Source organism: Haemaphysalis longicornis, unplaced genomic scaffold (assembly GCF_048455015.1).
Source record: "Haemaphysalis longicornis isolate Haplotype H1 unplaced genomic scaffold, Haemaphysalis longicornis Haplotype H1 scaffold_2, whole genome shotgun sequence".
NCBI classification, from domain to species: domain Eukaryota; kingdom Metazoa; phylum Arthropoda; class Arachnida; order Ixodida; family Ixodidae; genus Haemaphysalis; species Haemaphysalis longicornis.
Window position 1 is genome coordinate 155,510,941 of NW_027526295.1, and position 17,019 is coordinate 155,527,959.

Sequence of the window (17,019 nt, forward strand, 5' to 3'; positions counted from 1 at the left end):
ACGCTCCGAAACGGTATAGCGATACGCAAACTGGTGATAGCAATCTATAATCGGGACCGGATTTATGTCAGTGCGCAGCGTTTTTTCTTTTGTTTGTAGATTGACGCGACGAAGTAAGTGTCCAGCGCATCGCCAAATTCTTAATGCATCACTTTCCTTTTCATCTATAATGAGTGTTTTTGAATAGCCTGGCCCTCTGTTGCCACCTGCGCCGTAGTCTCTCTTGCTTTGTTTTTCTTTTTTCTACTTTTACGCGGCCTGCAGGGGAGTCACCGGGGGGGGGGGGGGGGGGGGTTGGTGTCAGAGCACCCCCCGAAATTTCCTGAGCGCTGTATCTCCCCCTCCCTCTTCTTCGGCCTTTTTTTCCTTAAGCAATTTACACGCCCCATCGATATGCTAACATGTAAAAACGAAAATAACAATAGTGTTTGAGTGAAGAATATGGTTCTTCGGAGTCCCGTATTTTTATGCAGATATTAGAGTCAACGAGCTAAGTAGTCGTTACGCATTCTAAAGCAACAAAATGAATATTGTTTCGGCGCAGAATCTCTCGTTATATTTTGTGTAAGTGTATAACACCTTCATGACACATTTATAGGTGTATACTAACACCCCCCCCCCCCAAAAAAAAAAAAAAAAAAACTTTTTTCTGGCTACGTTATTGTCGGGCTGATATTATTTAAAGTGTCCATGAAGAGTAAATACAATTTTGTTTAACTTTAAAGAGTTAGGCTTCAGGACCTCACTCAGCCCTATTCCGGCCGCGAAAGACGTTTTTTAACCGATAAAAACGCAAGCAATACTTACGAACTTTCAAATTTCGCGCCACAGTGACGTGTTATCGGCGCGAGTGACGTCATATGGGCCAGCACTAAAAACATAATTTTCAGTGGGTTAGGTGCACGTTAGCATTCAAGTGATTCGATCAAACGGAACGTGCGGCCCCACTACAATCGTCCAGTCATGTGTCCTGGCGATTGATCAGTTCGGCCGCCGTCAATCGCCCAAACAAGATTCTTTGACGTCATAGAAAAGTTGCTGGGAACTGGTTAGTGAGTCGCCGCAGCTCCACACGTTTTCTTTAATATCTCCGTTATTTTTTGGAAGCTTGCGATGAAATCGGCATCATTTTGATAAGGACAAAGCAGCCTTTCTAATGAACCAAACTTGTATTTTGTCTTCATGGCTCCTTTAAAGGGACACTGAAGTGATATGTAAACATTGCGGGATTACTAGCGCAAATTGTAGTCCGGAGTCCCCAGGCCATGTTTCGACCACCCTGGGCGCGTTTACGCGATTTTATTTAGTAGAAAAATTAATTCGAAAATGCTGTCCTCCTCTCTTTACGCTCTCCCATTTTCTGCGGCCTCTATAAATATAAGGCCTCTTGAAGGCGAGAGAAGAGCCAGCGAAGTCAATATAGGTACTAAGGAAATAAAATCAACTGATATTTTTACCGTACAGCGTAAAACTAGGGTGCGGGAAGCACTTTTTTGCGCTGGGCGAACAAGCACAGCGGTCAGCAGCACGACTACGCATCTGCGAACGCTTTTCCGTCTACGAAATGCAATTGCTAGACGTGAGCTATTGTGGAAACTCGGTCGACGCTTACTGCACGAGAGCAATACAACAAATAGTCACCTAAGCTGCTTGAAATGCCAAAACTAAATAAAAGTGTAAAATGATTGTACAATATATACCCTATATTACCAAGGGCAGCGGAGCCCGCTCCGTGGTCGAGTGGTTGGGGCGCTAGGTATGTCAGAGCACATATTTTGCAAATCACGAGTTCGAATCCCCGCGGGTAATTGCTTTTTTTTTTTTAAGTTAACTTTTTCGTTTTCTGCCGATGTTTTCTATATTGAGTTCACCTTTTTTTGGGCCGCAACGTTCATGGCTCCACGAACTAGTTCACAAAACGCGCGCAGGCTGGCACTGGCGTGCTAGCGAGTTCTCGTTGGCGTGCTGTTGCCATAAGCACCGACTCTTGCAGGCAGTGGGCACAGGCCAGAATGAACAGACCCTTGGCCTGGTGCGAACACGCTTTTTACGATACAGGCATGAGGGAGGCAAGCTCCAAATATGGGGGAAAAGCGCATGACATTTGGGCGCCTACGGGTACGCGGAGGGCTTTCATGCACTGCGTAGGTCTCGGCTAGTGAATGCTACGATTCCAAGCCGTCCTGGGAGGCTTATCTTTATGCATTTTTACAGCCGACAACATGGCAGAAGCGCGGTACGATGATTACTGAGTTATTGAGAATGCCCATCCAACAACGCCACCGGTTGTATTTTGCAGAACCGAAACCGAAACTTGTTTGGTTGCTCACCTTGGGCATCGTCCAATCACGGTGCCCGCTCCTCCCAACGTCACAGCTTTAGTTGGTACGGCCGCCGCAAACCGCGCATGGTAGTTTTTATTCTTTTGCGCTTTGTAAAATAATTACCGATTTGTCAACCGGATAAACGATGAAAAGTGTGCTAATTTGAGCCAGTCTACGCAGTGCAAGCAAAAACGGGAGCTTGACAAATTCACTGTGCTGTTCCGCGAGATCTGCCGGTGACACGTGGTATGTCGACGAGGAACTGAGCCCAACAATTAAGGTCACATTACGGTGGCCTCAGCGGAGAGAGCTGAGGCCGCCATAGATCTTTTTTTTTTTTTATTATTTCTGTCTTCATGCAGTCAAGGGCGCACCGGCAATATATTTCTTCTTACTTTCGAAACACAAAGCTCACCCGCTGTGCAGGCGAAAGAAGCGGTGAAAGTAACTAATCCTCTCTTGACGTCGTTTCATTGGTCCGTATCGCTCCACTATATATACGCGGCTCGTCTCAGAAATGTGCGTGCGCACGTGTAAGTTAATAGAGAGAGCGAGAGAGAGAGAGAGTAAACCCTGTGTTTAACGAAATCTCCTTATTCAAAGTTTTGCTTTGTTCCATGTTTCATGGTCGACACTGCACTGCAGGAAAAGCAAATTACCGCCGCTTTAACAAAGAACCGCTTATAACAAAGCCAGTGTCCCGTTTCGAGGACTTTGGTTACTCTCTCTCTCTCTCTCTCTCTCTCTCTATATATATATATATATATATATATATATATATATATATATATATATATATATATATATATATATACATACATACATACATACATACATACATACATACATACATACATACATACATACACGCACACACGTCGCTTGTGTATCCTGAGACAATTGATCGCTGCTTTGTTTTATGTCGGGATGCTGTGTTTTTAGTATGTTCTGCAGCGGACTCTTAAAAAGGACATAGACATCCCCCCCTACAGAAACCTAGTGGAACTAAGCAATCAATTTTTCGCGAACAATGTGCGCTTGTGTCTATGCGGCGCAATCTCAGCCGCCGGACTGGTAGCATCTTCTTGAGGCGTGTGTATGCCTGCCTGACTTTAAAAATATGGGACAGTGAGCGTACTATTATTGCAGTGAGGGTGTGACTTTACTTTTTTTCGTTCTAGGCTTCCACGCAATAAAGAAAAAAATTACACACATGCACCGTTGAGTACAAGAAACTCGTAGTAGTACCACTCACCTACACGCGGTACGTGGACGGCGATCTCCCGGGTTCACTTTCCCGCAGCGCCCTTCGCCCTTCTTGAGCGATGGTCCCCCGGCGATTTACCGCTCGCTCGCACACCTCGGCGTTCCCCGGACGCTCGGTGGAGGTGGCCGAACTGCTGCGAGATGTATGGCGCGCGCGGATCGATGCCTCAACCCGCGCGACATCGCGGACAGGCTGGGCCGCTCGCTCATGTCCGATAATCGCGGATTGTGCATGCCTGCCTTTATAAAGGGGGATGATGTATGCTTAGCTGACAACGTTTGCGTCGTCCTGTTTTTTTGTGTACCCTGGCTGCGGAGAGACAAGCTTCCATGCACAGGCTAGCGGCGGATATCTTTGGGGTTATTTTTCTCCAGGATTTTTCGTCGGTGTCGACATAATTGCGCGTGCGTAATATTGCCGACGCAGGGGACGATGGCGGTAACCTAGAGCCACTAAATAAGCTACGCTGATATAACCTGAACCTGAATAACCTGATCCTAGTGGCTCTGGCGGTAACACGTCCGCGTTTTGGCGCCATATTCTCAACTCCGTTAATTTTTCGTGAATTAGCCGTGTTTTCGTTTTTCTTTTTCTTTTTGCGTAGACAAAACGTAAGAAATAAGTGGCGTGTGCTCTTAAGACATGCATGTGTAATTTGACGCTTAGCTTACAAAGTTTAGTACCAAGCTATCGTATATTGCGGATAAAAGACGTGGCAACGCTTGCTAGGTATGCAAAAAACTTAAACGGCAGCTGAGGCTGGCAAAAAAAAAAAAAAGACACATTTAAGGTTAAGATTGATTGGCATCAAGTATTGTTGATCTAAAAGCGAGCGAAAGGCGCGTGTTCAGCTGAAGAACATTACACAATCTTTTCCCACAACTCCTTTCAATCGCTTTTAGTGGCATTGTTCAGCTGTCGGCTTCAGTGTTAACTTGCAAGCTCTTTGTTGTGTTATCATGCTCCCAGCCGGCACCGCCGCCACGCTATCGTCTGCTGCTATATAATATCACGAGTTTATGGCGTGATCACAGAAAAATACAGCCGTGATCATCGGTCGTATGTCTCCGGGAGCACAGCGAAATGCTAAGTCTGATAATGGCAGAGCGTATACTGTTTCCGATTCACTCGTCCGTCAAGAGCGATCTTAATCAGCGGAGTAGCGAATAAAACGATCAGTTTTCTTTGTTTTTTTTTCTTGAATTTGATCGTGCTACCCACCAGCTTACAAATGCAATGCGTGGCTTTTTTTTTTCTTGTAAGGGAGAGACTTGTACTGCCATTTTGTGTTGCTGTTATGCCAAACAAATAATTGCAATTTTATTTTAAAAACAAAATACGGGATGTTTTTTTATGCTCCGTTATTGCTGACTTGGAAACAGCCAAAACGATAATTTAGAGAAGATAGTGTAAAACCGTGCGTCGCGCGAAATGCCATGTTGCAAATTAACTGGGTTTCACCGCTCCGAAGGTCGGTACAATTTTTGCCCTGTTTCACGCTGGTGGCACCCGGCATTTGGAAGGTGTTGTGCTGAATTCCGTGACTTTTACGCAGACTGAAGTTGCCACTGTGTCACTTATACGTTCCCTCCTGATGTCTTTATATTTTATTTCACATCTTCTCAGCTAATCACAGGGACGGCGTGGCTTACAAGCCATATTGTTCTTCAATAGCAAAAAATGAAAAAAAAAAAAACTCATATTAACGCGTAAGACTTGTAGCAAAGCTGTACGCAACCTTCACAACGGTTGAAGTCCAAAATTGCAGCCGATTTGGTTCTTCTTCGCTGCCGCAGCGACCAATACTCCGTGAATGTTGCTATAAGCGGGAGCTTCCTTTATTTTAACATGAGTGTTTTAATCCGAGATTCACAAGATATTACTTACGTCATATCCGCCACGAAAGTGACGCCATACAACGAAGCAAGCGGCCTGTAAAGGGTGCACCCCAGCACGCAGTGTCTTCCTGCGGGAAAGCAACCCTTAGTGCTAGAGTACGTTATACTTCGGGTTGTTCGTTTTCGGGTTTTATATTTTAACACGAAAGTGTTTTATGCCGGGATACACCAAGATTTCACTGACGTCATATCAGTCACGGAAATGACGCCAGTACACCTTTGCCGATGCGACCCGCCAGCAGAACGTCGCTCGCCAAGCACACCCACAACACAGCCGCTGGCCCGCAAATCATGTTCAGTTGCAGGTTTCGCTGCACATTTCACTTTCGTGCTTTACCGATTCTTATGACAAAGGAATCAACAAGTTTTTTTTTTTTTGAATGTGATAATCATTGGACATCACCTTTGAGGGGCGTGCACTTTGAAATGTCTTTCTCATTCCAGGCAAATGTTGCCACTATTACAGCGCACGCGGGAGTTTTTTTGCCAATTGGCCAATTTGTCTAAGTGGGTATGCTTGGCTTGACGAACGTGCGCCGGGTACGCTGGGCGGTTGTTGCGAGGCGCGCACACACGAGCTCTCGGCATTTTCTTTGTTTTTTAAGTGCCGGGCGGCCGCTGCGAGGCACAAGCTCACATGGGCGCGCTCACGTGGGCTCAACATTTTCTTGCTTTTTTTTTACTGCGAACGAACATAAAAAAATATCGATGTGCTAAACAGCTTCGCCTATAGAAAAAAAAAAAAAAAAAAAAAACAGGCCTACGTTGTCATGCCTGTTGCATTTCGTCTAGTTTTTCTATGCCGGACAAGAATTATGCATTTCGGTAGCGCATTAGAGAGTCAAACTGTAGTACTGGTGCCAGTAAACGTCATAAAACGCCGAAATTACGAAAGCTCACACATCCACTTTGTCACCGGAGAGCACGTGCAAAAAATGGTAGCTAATCAGGGAAAGCTTCCGGCGAATTCACGGGTTCACGGAGAATTCACGGAAGTCCGCAATAGGGCCGTTGGTGGAACAGTCCACTTTGGCAGCACTCTGTTTTAAGTATTGTCCCCAGTATGAGAATGGCAGCGAAAACGCCCCTGTGTTCGAGATTTCGGTGCACGTTGACTGATCCACAGATGGTCAAAATTAATCTGTAGCGCGCATCACGGCGTGCATCTACGGCGCGCATCATCGCCTGTATAGCGTTTGTGCGTTAAGCCTCACAATCAATCAATCAATGAACCAATCAATGAACAATCAATCAATGAATGAATCAATCAATCAATCAATCAATCAATCAATCAATCAGTACGCGCATGGCGGACGTTGCTCCGCGTGCCGAGCCAGGATGTATTTCGTGGCCTTTGTGCACAAAATCTCGGCAACTTTCGGCATAGTTCTCGGCAACTTTCAGATCAGCCGCTGGTCCCCCGACCGGGCATATACCGGCAGTATCTGTGCCGATACGGCGCTGCGGTAAACAGGCACATGAATCTACAGCAGCGCCCATTTCAAATTAGCCGCTCATCTCCCGGCGTGCACTGCGGCCTAGTTACAGCGGTGTCAGGGGCAACGGCGCAGCGCAAGGATCACCCCTAATGCTTTGCATATAAATATACTATGCCCGAATGGCGCAATCGTATAGACGTCGTCCTCACAACTTGAGGGACCCAGGTTCGATTCCCACCACGGGAAGCATTTTTGAATGCGTAGCATTCTTTGCCCAGTACCCCCACAGCCAGGCTCGTGTAACGCACTGCATTTTCACAAAAATGCACATTTCGCGAAAGTTCCAAATGTAATCGTTAGAATAACGTAAGTGGAGATAAGTGGTCGAACGCAATTTCGGGAGACTAAAAAATAACAAAAATATAAAAAAATGTCTGAAAATGTTGAAACATATACCGCGTGGCATTTCCACAATAGTGTAGATTTTGCGAAAGTTTCACCTGAATCGTTATAATTGCGTAAATGGAGGTTATTTGTCGAGCGAAATTTCGAAAAACTAAAAGAATAAGAAAAATATAAAATAATTACGGAAAATGGCGAACCGTGTAACGCCCTGCATTTCCACAATGATGCAGATTACGCGAAAGTTCCAAATGTTATCGTTAGAATAACGTAAATGGAGATAATTGACCGAATGAAATTTTGAAAAACTAGAAAATAACAACTATGAAAAAATATGAAAAAATGTAAAGCGTATACTGCATGGCATTTCCACAATAATGCAGATTTCGCATAAGTTCTACCTGTAATCGTTATAATAGCGTAAGTGGCGATATTGGTCGAACTAAATCTTGAAAAACTAAAAATAAGAAAAATATTAAAATATTACGGAAAATGACAAAACGTACAACGCATGACATTTCCACAATATTGAAGATTTCGCAAAAGTTTCACCCGTAATCGTTATAATAGCGTAATTTGAAGATAATTGGTCGGACAGGATTTAGAAAAAAAAACAACAAAATTTGGGTGGAAAAACTCGCACTCAAGACAGGCGGCTAAGAATGCGACGCATTAGTAGATAATTCTCTGAATTTCTGAAGAATATTTTTCTTGAGGCGGTCGAGTTTTTGGAACACCATCACGAGCTTTCACAAAACGAGCGAGTCAATGCAAGCTTCGCCTGAAAACAGGTGCTGTTTGTGTTGGCCGGCATCTATTTCCAAGGAACATATCGGTGCTTGCTTTTCATAAATGGGTGCTTTTTTTTTTTTTTTTGTTGTCATCGTTTCCTGCCAACGCAAGAAAGGTGGAAAAAACGGGATAACGAAGGATTTTCGACAGCGAGAACAACTTGCGCTATACACGTATACATAGAACTTCGCCGGTCATGCTCCGGACAGGGGAAAAAAAAAAGAACGCAATTTCCGGGAAACTTTTGTCACGTAGGCAAGAACGACGCAAGGTTGTAGTAGTGATTAAAGTTTATTGGAGCGAAATTGGGCTCCGCAGTAAGCTATCAGAAAACCGCAAGCGTCGAATAAGCATTAAAAGAGACGTGCACCGTCCAGTGTCGGGAGATTCAATTCTCGGTGCGCTCTAAAAAAAGAATGTCGCTCAAAGCGTACGAAGCAACCAGCGGATATTTGTTTGCCGCGATATAATGGCTTCGTGCACCACGCCATCCTGAAGTCGCTGCAACCTTGTTTTTCTCCTTTTTCTTTTTTTTTTCCCATAATTGCGCCCGTTCCGAAGTTTCGGAAACAAACGTTGTCGTATGGCTCTAATCGCCTGCCACATATCAAAACTGCGCGGTGCAGAACTCGAGCCTGACAGCCATTGCCGCCCACGGCGGATTTTATGTGTCGCCTCAATGACCAACCAACTGGAGCCCCTAATTTTCGTGGAACTCCGCACGGCTTGCCTGACTGCGTAATATCTTCCCTGCTCCATTCTTTTTTTTTATTTTCGTTAAATATTTGTCTTTTTGGTGCGCTCGCGCGCAAACTGTGGCGCGTGTTCGCTGGGCTGAATAGGAATTACCGAGAGCACAGATCCGCGCATTAATTTAAATTGTCGAACAGCAGCGTTCTTCCTGCCGCGGGCTGTTTGAGTAAGCGGGGCTTATGATTGCGCGAAGAGAAATAGAGACGTCATTCACCGAGAATGGCGGTGCGGGCTATGGGATAATTGGAGTCAGACGGCCGGGCCTTTTCTGTTTGCCGTTCCCTCGGCGTCCGCGTTTTCTGCTATCGGGAGTTGTCCGCCGGTGAGGACACTCTCCATGGCTGTACAGAAAGAGATCAATAATTTAAACAGGCACTGCAGCAGGGATCGTTTTCCTCCAGGAAGACGGGGAAAAAAATTCTGTTCGGGGTCTCTTTTTTTCTTTTTTTCGTGTTTGATGGCTCGCATTGCTGTTTTTTTTTTTTTTTTTTTTCGCTCCCGCATCAATACTGGTAAGCAGCCGTATCGACTTTTCGTAGACGATATGGAAAGCTCGAGCGGAAACGTCCTGTGCAGTCGACGTTTTCCACTAACAATCGCGCATCAGTCCCGAAGTTCCTTGCGCTGGTCAGTTGCAAGGCAACCATTAAGGCCTTCCCGAAGCCCATTTTTCACGAAGCAAGTCTCTTAAAAGAATGTTTCTTTTTTTTTTTTTAGTCAAAGAAAAGAGAAGCTAGCGCGGCGCAAGGAAGCGGTTCAAAACGCCAGTCTTCAAAAAACATGTGTAGTTCTGGTTAGCGTTCGCCAGCAAATATCGCTTAGGGAACTAAGAGTTTCCCAGGGCGCTTGGTGCCGAGCCCCGGGTGACTTGGTTCGAGTCGCAAACCGCCTGAATGGACATCATTTCCGCACAGGCGCGTGTGTATGAGGTGTTCAGAGTCCTTTTTTCCAAGACGCCCACCCACGCACCGGTCGCTGCGTGCGTGCGAGTAAGGATCCTTCATTGAATGCGTGGAGGTCAGCAAAAACATTCTGCCATCGTCAGGTGATCGCGCTCGTCCCGCAGCGCTAACGGCGCATTATTTGCTTGCTTTCGTCGTGCGTGAGCGTGCACAAAGACGCAGAGTAAGCTATAACTTACCGCGTGCATAAGTGAATGAGACGTCTGCCGAGTCACGTCCCCCTCCCTCCTTTATTCTGTCGCAACGACGTCCGTGTCCGCGCACCTGCCCCCGTTTGTGTCGTGCCGCTGCACGCTGTGCCTTTTTTAAAGCGTCGCTGTGTGTGGCTAAGGGTTGCGTGCATTCTGACTGTGCGTGTCGACTTTATGTCGAATTCAACTTTTTCGCGAGTGCTGAGGAGAAAACGGCTTATCTGTGTCGCGGCTGTAGCTCTCTCGGAGTGACGGCTCTATTGTCGCCCCGAGTATCATCAACCTGACGTAATGAGTTCGCAGGGAAGTCCTAAATAATTTCTGTGTGCTGGGAGGTGTACTCCTACAGAAAGCGTTTGTAACTTTTGTTTTATCGAAGCTTTGAGAAGAATAATTTTATCGCAAATGAGCGGTAAAAGGACTTTATCATTACTCCCAATTTCATTTTCTCGTTATTATAGTTAGTTGTTAGAAGTTGTTATGTAAAAGTTACCGAATTGCCGTCTGCTTTCAATACACGGACATTCACAGGAGGGGTATACGGGTGCAGATAATGGCTGTGACTACCGACACTTTCCTGAGAAGTATATGACAATTGCCTGCCAAGACGATCGTATCGTTGCGCCGACTTAAGTTAGCCACCGCTCTCCTGTTTACACGCGGTTCGGACATTTAGTTGGGTTTCTCTACTCCACGCACCACCCTTGTTCGGTCTTTGAGTTCGACCGTTTTGTTCTTGACGCCGAGATTTCATGCCAGGAGCTTCAGGGATACTTACCAGTGCGCCGGGAGCTCGTAACGGTAGATTCGCACAGGTCAACCTTGGCTCGACAAAATTTAGAATGGAGCACATTTAGGTAAAGCAGCGTCCTCTGAAGTAATTCCTGACAGGAAACTGGGTACCGCAGACGCAGTGTCTACGCAAATTTTCGAGTACGTAGTTCATAGAGGTTTTCGGAGATGGCACGGCAGTTGTCAGCGCGCTTGAATTACCGCAACTAGTCGTTTCATTAGGCAGTTTTAGCATATCGTTACCGTGTTTGCGTTACCGTTTACCGTGTTACCGGAAGCCGCTGGCGACGGTGAAGCCTGTGCCGGTAAGTTACCGTTCGCGGTAACTCTCGCGCTGCGCAGTCGACTCCCGCAAACACGGTAAACGGTAACGTAAACACGGTAACGATATGCGAAAACTCTAGCTCTTACCGAAACGGGGCGTTGATTCGCCGCAACATGTGCAGATTTGATTTCGGCGTCGAAAGCCGCCTACACGCTAGCTTCCAAGTTAACAATCGCGACTGGAGTTAATTGCGTCGAAGAACAAAACATCTACTTTAAACACATCTGTTGGGCAAGTGGGTGCATTATGATTGAAAAAAATAGAGCGTGTCTTAGACAATGACAGTAAAGAAGGACGATGGGACAAGCGCTCACTTGCAACTAACATTTATTGAGGCATTTATTGAGGCAACGCGAGCATAGTTCTTCTCTTAACAATAATACGCGCGCGCATTTACCCGCGCATTGCGAAGATTGCAGGCCTGTCAGTCCTTTGGAAAAATGCAGACCTTTCTTTGAGCAGATTAGAATTCTCGGCAGGAGTGATGATACAGTGGCGAGGGAGCTCTTGGAAGCGTTTTATATTAAGCAGAAAGGGGACAAGTGCGTCAGCGATACTTCCGTGCTTTTGCGTGCCAGCGAGTGTGAGTGTTTGAAAACGTCACTTTGATCGTGTCCTCTGTTTGATGCGTTCCATGTAGTGTACCAAAGTGCGCGTGCTCCTGATGATGCATGTATAAATAGGAGACGATGCCTCAATAAATGTTAGTTGCAAGTGAGCGCTTGTCCCGTCGTCCTTCTTTACTGTCGCTGTCTAAGTCGCGCTCTATTTTTTTATTCAATCAAAACATTTACCCTACAGCCCATTTGGAATCGCGAGGCATAACCTTAATTGTATTGCTTAGTCCCCTTAAACAGAAGTTGACCCGCACTTCGTGATAGCACAAATCGTTGCACCGAAATGTTTATTTCTTTACAACCGTTATGACGTCCATCAATGAAAAAAAAAAAAAAATCTGCAGAAATTCAGAGAATTGCCTACCGATGCGTAGCTTTCTTATGCCGCTTGTCGGGAGTGTAAGTTCCTGAGTAGCGAACGACGTTGGCTCATTTTATTCATAAGTATTGTTGTTTATGTGGTAAATATATAACATTTTAGCGATGAAGTGCCTTTACTTAGCTAATCACTGATTTTTTTTTTCCCCGAAGAAGCAATGGGCACTGCGGAGTTGGTTCATTCACGCTAATTTTATACGCATTTCCAACTTTACTTTGTGGACTTCTCTTGTTTATTCTTCGGATTGGGGGGGGGGGGAGGTGTATAAGATTCATAGTTTTGATTTTGTCAGATCAGTTTTGTAAAAAATTTATTTTTCTGGTTTACTTATTTTTGGTTTTTTCAAAATGCTGTCCGATCAATTATCTTCATTTACGCTATTTTATTGTTTAAAGATTAAAGGTGTTACTTCCGCCAAATCTGCATTTTTGGGGAGATGCAGGGTGTTACACGGTCCTTACGGTGGGGGTAGTCGGCAAAGAATGCTACGCATTAAAAGTGGTAGATGGCTAAAATTGGCGTGCTACACCTAACCGGTTACAGCTGATTGGCTTCCTTTAAATTCTCTGGCCCGCTCGTGATCCTTCTTACGTGTTGCCAGCGGTGCCACACACTGTAATCACTTGTAAGTTGCAAAATGACGCCCGGAGTTCGTGGATTTGTCCCGTGTTTTGCGTCTTATGTTTTGTCATTTGTGCAACGAGTAACGGAGCTGGTAGCTCCTCAGATTTCTCCCTACTTGCAAGGGCGGGAGAAACACGGGCCCGTGGAAGGTTCTAAGCTCCCGCGTGGCGCTCCGTTCTCCGTAACCGTCACTAATACTTGGAGACGCCATTACTCATAATGGCCGGTGTCGCGAAAGCCGATGCTCTTCAGTTTTTCTCTTTGCCTCGCGCCTTCGCTCCTCTTCACGCACGTGTGCACGCAGCGTTGTCGGGAAAGGGGGAACAGGGTCGGCTCTTTCTTTTTTTCCTGACGGTTCATCTTTTCTTCCGCAGATCCTCCGGCGCGCGAAGTGAATCCAGACCCCTTGGTCCTTCCAGCCGGCGAGTGTCGTTGAGCCGTCGTCGGGGAAGAGCGGCAGAGAGGTAAGCGTGCATGAGACGAAGCACCTTTACCGTGTTGTCACTAGCGGGTGACGCGGTACGCGATCGAAGTCTAGCACGTGGTACGAAAGTCAGTACCGTTTCCTAAAGCGGATAGCAGACAATTCAGGTGTGCGTCGCATTGTTCAAAAGCCTTTGTCTTGTTAATCGGAGACCGTCTCGCTGCTGTTTGTCAAGGAAAGTGTACTGAGTGAGTGAATGAATTAATTAATTAGTGAGTGAGTGCTTTAATTTGTGAAACAAGGAAAGAAGGAAGGAATGATTGAATGAAGTAATGATTGACAAAATGATCGATTGAACGAAGGATTGAATGAAGGAATGAACGAATAAATGATTGAATGATTGAATGAAGGAAGGAAGGAAGGAACGAGTGAATCTGTGTGTGAGCGGGGGAGTGAGTGTGTGTGTGTGTGTGTGTGTGTGTGTGTGTGTGTGTGTGTGTGTGTGTGTGTGTGCGTGCGTGCGTGCGTGCGTGCGTGCGTGCGTGTGTGTGTGTGTGTGTGTGTGTGTGTGTGTGTGTGTGAGAGAGAGAGAGAGAGAGAGAGAGAGAGAGAGAGAGAGAGAGAGAGAGAGAGAGAGAGAGAGAGAGAGGAGAGAGAGAGAGAGAGAGAGAGAGAGAGAGAGAGAGAGAGAGAGAGAGAGAGAGAGTGGATGAATGGATGATTGAAAGAATGAAAGAATGGAGAAATGCATAGATAAATCAATGAATGTAGGAATTTAATTTCGTGTGCTTGTCAGATTACCCTCTCGCACCACCCAATTCCCCACGTCATTTTGAGCTTGCGCTTGAGCAAGGACGACATCTGCCCGCCAAGAAAGCGCTGGCAGCCACCTGTTGAGAGTGTGCGTTAGATATGCGGACAATTTATCGTCGACTCTTGTGTATAGGCTAAAATGTAGCTCCGAGTGGCCTTTTGTTTTCTTCGGTGATAAGAAGTCGTTGTAAACTGCAGCATTTGCAGTATATATGCGTTTGAACCACTGGCGTACGTACAGGTCATAGTGGAGTTCCGAGTACAGGCGGCCACTCGCCGTTGAGAGGCGCGAGGGGTCGAGGCGCATTGTTGTCGCATGAGAAGCGCTGTAATTTTGACCTCGCGTAACAGTCAGGCCCGTCGCGCGTAATCGAATAATTGGCGGCACGTAACTGAGGCGCATACCAGGTGGTTCCTACCACCAGCCATAACCAATGATTGCCGGATGAGTGAACTGTATGCCCTAACACGCAGCGTCAATGCCTGTTCGCGGCTACGTTTCACAGCTCCGTTTTCCAGCAGGGCGCCGTGGTGTGCATCGCATGCTCTCGGTAATCCCCGTGAACTCCACGAAGGCGTACAGGAGCGCCGACGTGCCTTTGCACTCTCGGGCACAGGCGGGCACCGGACTTGCTCTCTACCATCCAAGGCCGTTGCTTGTGCCAAAGGCTTGCGCGCTTAGTTTCCCTTGTCCCACCACGAGAAAAACTTCTAGTTTCTTTCCCTCATACTCTTCACCCCGCTAATAGTAATCACATTTACCTCCGATTCGCCTGGAACCTTCACGCGTGCCCTATAAGCGTCGTGTTTCTGTGTTGGTGTCTCCATGTATTCCGTTGTCTTATAGTAGCTGCGCCGCGTCGTCGTGAAAGTGTTATGCCAACTAGCTCACTTACCCAACCTTGCAGTCTCTTTGGATCGACGTTGTCACCGGAGCAGGCGCTTTTACCTTGTTGATCAGAGCTTTCATACTGGGTAAGCGGGTGGAGTAGTACAGGGCGAGACCCTCAGCGCCTTCTGTTCTCAAGCGATAAAATTACGCGCGCAAACAAAGCGCGGCATCTTCGTCTCAAGGCCTTGTCGAGAATGGCCAGCCATTACTTAGCGGCCGCCGAGCGACTTCCGACTGTCGCTGCGAACGGGGTGTAAGCCAGCGGGAGAGCATGTGCACCGGCAGGTTGGTGCTGTCCTCTCAGGCTGGCCCACCCATTGTCTCTTCTAAGTGAGGCCTATAGCATCGCGCTGTGCTGATCGGATCAAAGGTCCTTGCGTGGAGAGAACCAGAGCGGCTCAATGCCGGCCTTATAGAGCTTCTTCCGGGCCGCCTTTCCCTCTCGTTCGACTTGCCACGGCTGTGGACTGTGGACTGTGTAGCCTGTTCTCTCGCGCCTAGCGGCCCGGCTTGAAAGGTGCACTTCCGCGGCGGCCTTCTTAGGGAGCCGAAGAGCCGGCCGTGCTGCTGCTGCTGCTTTGTCGTCGGCCGTGCCGCCCGACCCAGGCCTCGCCGGGATGAAAGCGAGGGAGGGAGCACGCGTGCGGTTGCCTCTCGCGAGCTTTGTTAGCGGGGCCGTCGTTGATGGCTCGATGCAACAAAGCGTATCTCGGGCGCCGGACTACATACGCTTTGTTTCCCTTGCCTTTTCGTTTGTACTCCGTTATTTAATTAACCGACAGCTTCCTCTCTCTCTCTTCCTCCCTTCTTCAATGTGTCTCTATTCCCTTTTGTCGTCGCCTGCTGGCTTCTCTTTTTGCAGCATACTTATCAGCAGGTTTTGAGACAACAGTGAAAGGGTTCTGGGGCGACGATGAAGGGAAGGTTTTATCATGCGCGAGATTGTCTTTGATCGTACTATTGTCATAAGCCAGTTCCTTACCCTCTTAGTGCGTCACTAATTACTGACTGCTGTTTTGCTAAGGAAGCCTTCTCTCTTAAACTACATTTCTTCCTTCAGCATTAACGTTGTGTAGCGTAAAACAGTATCACCCGGCCAGTGTTTTTTCGACAGGTAAGAACTAGACATTCTTCTTCATTATTCACATTCCCTTAATGGAGATAACACTAACCCTTTGTTATCTGAGAGAGAAAATAAAAAATCTATCCTTTGGTAGATCGCTGAACTCGATTTTCTCGCAGTATGACGTTCTTTCACGCAAAAAAAAAAAAGGCCACAAATATTGACTTTTAAATTTCCCGCTACGCAACGTAAGCGGTGATGCCACTGGTGTTGTACCAAAAACAGAAAAAATCAGTAACCCAATGTTAGTATTCAAGAGGGGCGCACGATGGAGCCAGAGTCACCCCACAATCGCGCATTACGTTTTTGGCTGTACCTTTTGTCAGCCCCCATCAAACGCACAAACTCTGCCATGTGAATTCACGTCAACAGCGTTGGTGCGAACGGCACTAACATGGCTAGGTTCCAATTTTGCCTCTTTATACCGAGCCGTGCGCAGGCGTAGCTCAATGCGAAATCAGGAACTCTGAGTATCTGTTATTAAATCGGATCATTGATAGCACAGTTAGGCTCTATAGTTGTGGAATCCTAGTCAAAGGCAAAGGTAGCATTGAGACTGGTCGTCGGCAACAGGCATGGTACCCGCGATTGTGCTGGTGATAAGTTGGAGCGCCCCACTAGGTCTCACTACACAGAGTGCCTGAGTATCTTAACACGCAGTTAACATACTGGCTGTCCTTTTTTGTGTGCTCTCTCACAGGTACATCAGGAGGAAATTTCGGCACGTAATCGGGGTCAGGAAATGAGTAGGCAGTCTGAAGTTTTTCCTTTTGAATGCTAATATATAGGAAGCAGCATTTCCCGCCCTATAAAAATGCAGTAAGGCGTGAAGCTCACAGTACTTCATATAAATAGATCAAATTATGGTGCTTAACGCGCTAAAGCTACGCCTCGGTTATGAGGCGCGCCGTGTTGGAGGTATCCGGATTAAGGTTTACCTTTCTGGGGATACTTAACGTCCGCTGAAATCTCGGCACATGGGGGCCTTTTCTATTTTCGCCC

General features: G+C 46.7%; 1 protein-coding gene across 4 annotated transcripts in view; it reads left to right on the top strand.

Moving 5' to 3' along the window:
* Positions 1–17,019, top strand: part of Pgant5 (polypeptide N-acetylgalactosaminyltransferase 5) — a 274,060-nt gene that overhangs the window by 116,171 nt on the left and 140,870 nt on the right. For all 4 annotated transcript variants that reach the window (XM_077698473.1, XM_077698472.1, XM_077698475.1 and 1 more), the window contains one exon: positions 13,140–13,229. The gene's annotated coding sequence lies outside the window, so the exon portion shown is untranslated. The remainder of the gene's footprint in view (positions 1–13,139; positions 13,230–17,019) is intronic.